The 2,017-nt window shown below is 56.5% G+C and overlaps 1 long non-coding RNA gene across 1 annotated transcript in view; it reads left to right on the forward strand.

The window, feature by feature from the left end:
• Window positions 1-108: 108 nt before the first annotated feature.
• The window catches only part of LOC105002508, a 25,326-nt gene continuing 23,417 nt past the window's right edge, over window positions 109-2,017 (forward strand). The window contains exon 1 of the long non-coding RNA XR_826970.1: window positions 109-342. This is a non-coding gene — a long non-coding RNA (uncharacterized LOC105002508). The remainder of the gene's footprint in view (window positions 343-2,017) is intronic.

Below are 2,017 nucleotides of genomic sequence, written 5' to 3' on the forward strand. Positions count from 1 at the left end.
GATGAGGCGGCCCTCTCCTCACACTGCGCCTGCGCAGAGATGCGGGCCAGGGCGGGCGGTGTGCGCCCGCTTGGGCGGGGCCTGGGTGGGGCGGGTCGCCCCTCAGGATGCGCCTGCGCAGAGATGCAGACCCGGGCACCTCGGTGTCCTGGAAACCCAGGGCTGGTAACATGGTTCAGGGCTGCAGCGGAGGCCTCAGAGGTTCAGTGTCCAAAGTCAAGGGTCCTCCCGCCTTTGCGCGCAGCTGTTCCTGAGTCAAACCGCCACGTGCAGGCGCTGGGCTGGGTGTAGTATGGGTGCCAGGCCAGCCGACACTCCAGTCGTTTGCTGCGAAAGAGCAGGGTAAGAGGTGATGGGTAATGGGAGGGTCCCTAATCAAGCTCGGGGTGGGTGCATCGTCGAGACTATGCGAGGCTTGAAGGGAAAATTAGTGTGGGTAGGAAGTACGTAGGGAACCGACAGAAGCCCTGTGGGATTGGGATGAGGGCAGAGCCTCTGAGCTGCGCTCTTGTCCAACAACTCTGCCTGCGAATCGCCGGTTCTGATTTCGTCTTGTTTACTTCAGGGATCCCTCTAAGAGCAGCAGCCATGTGCCGCCATACCGAGCAACAGAATTATTTATATTCTTCTTCGACTCCTCCCGGCTCCATAAGCATGGCGTGTGCCTTCCCAGTTAGTACAGGCAACCTTTTTCTCCAGTGTTTTGCACAGCCTGTCAGGAGTGAGGCGCTTTCTCCCTTGAAGCCTCTTTCTTCGCTGCCCGCTGCCTGACCGTGAGCTAGTCTCACTTATGTTCTTGATGCAGCACCCCTCCACCTGGTGCCACCTCACAGGGCATAGGCTAAGCTTCTGTAACAGGGAGACTTCACACCATCCCGGCTCAGACCTGAGGGAAGTTTGGTTCTGTGCATAGCAGTATGGAGGTGAGCCCAGGGCAGTGGAACAGTTCAGTCCAGTTCAGTCGCTCAGTCGTGTCCGACTGTTTGCGACCCCATGGACTGCAGCAGGCCAGGCCTCCCTGTCCATCACCAACTCCCAGAGTTTACTCAAACTCACATCCATCAAGTCGGTGATGCCATCCAACCATCTCATCCTCTGTCATCCCCTTCTCCTCATGCCTTCTAGTGGTACCCAGATCAAAGACATCCACGCACCCAGTCTCATTCTGTCCGTGGCTTCAGCAGCCCCCTGTCCTCCAGACACGTGTGTTTTCAACCTCTCAGCTGTGTCTCGTTCTTTGCAACCCTGTGCATTGTGGCCCACCAGGCTCCTCTGTCCATGGGATTTCCCGGGCAAGAATACTGGAGTAGGTTGCCTGCTTCGAGGGATCTTCCTGACCCAGGGATCGAACCCATGTCTCTTGTTTCTCCAGCATTGGCTGGTGGATTTTTTACCACTGAGCCACCTGGGAAGCCCCATCCTCCAGACGGTGGGAAGTAAATAGGAAAGTGACACGATCATCCTGACATTTAAAGGGCCACCGTTTCCCCAGAGCAGCTTTGTGGGAAATGAAGGGGATGGTGGTCAGAGGGGAGGCACAATATATAGATGGTGAGAGGTGTCAGAGGCTCAGCCTGAGGGGAGTGTAATGGCAGCACACACACGTGGCTGTGGGTTTTGGAGGAAGAGCTGGCAGGTCTTGCTGGTGAGTGGGTGTGGCAGGGAGTGTGAATTGGGGAGTCCAGGTGACCCCCAGGGTTGTGGCTCTAGCTCCTGGGTGTGCAGTGGTGCTGTCACCGCAGGAGGGGACATCTTGGAGACATTTAGCTGAGGTGTGGCAGATTCTGCCAGTCCTCCAGTGGCCACCATGTGGGTTATCAGTTTCACAACAGCCTGTTGGGATGCCCATATGACCAACGAGGAAACAGGTACAGAGAGATGAATCAACTAGCAAGTGGTGGTTAGTTCAGTTCAGTTCAGTCGCTCAGTCGTGTCCAACTCTTTGCGACCCCATGAATCACAGCACGCCAGGCTTCCCTGTCCATCACCAACTCCCGGAATTCACTCAGGCTCACGT

This window comes from Bison bison, unplaced genomic scaffold (assembly GCF_000754665.1).
Source record: "Bison bison bison isolate TAMUID 2011002044 unplaced genomic scaffold, Bison_UMD1.0 scf7180017864456, whole genome shotgun sequence".
Classification (NCBI taxonomy): Eukaryota; Metazoa; Chordata; class Mammalia; order Artiodactyla; family Bovidae; genus Bison; species Bison bison.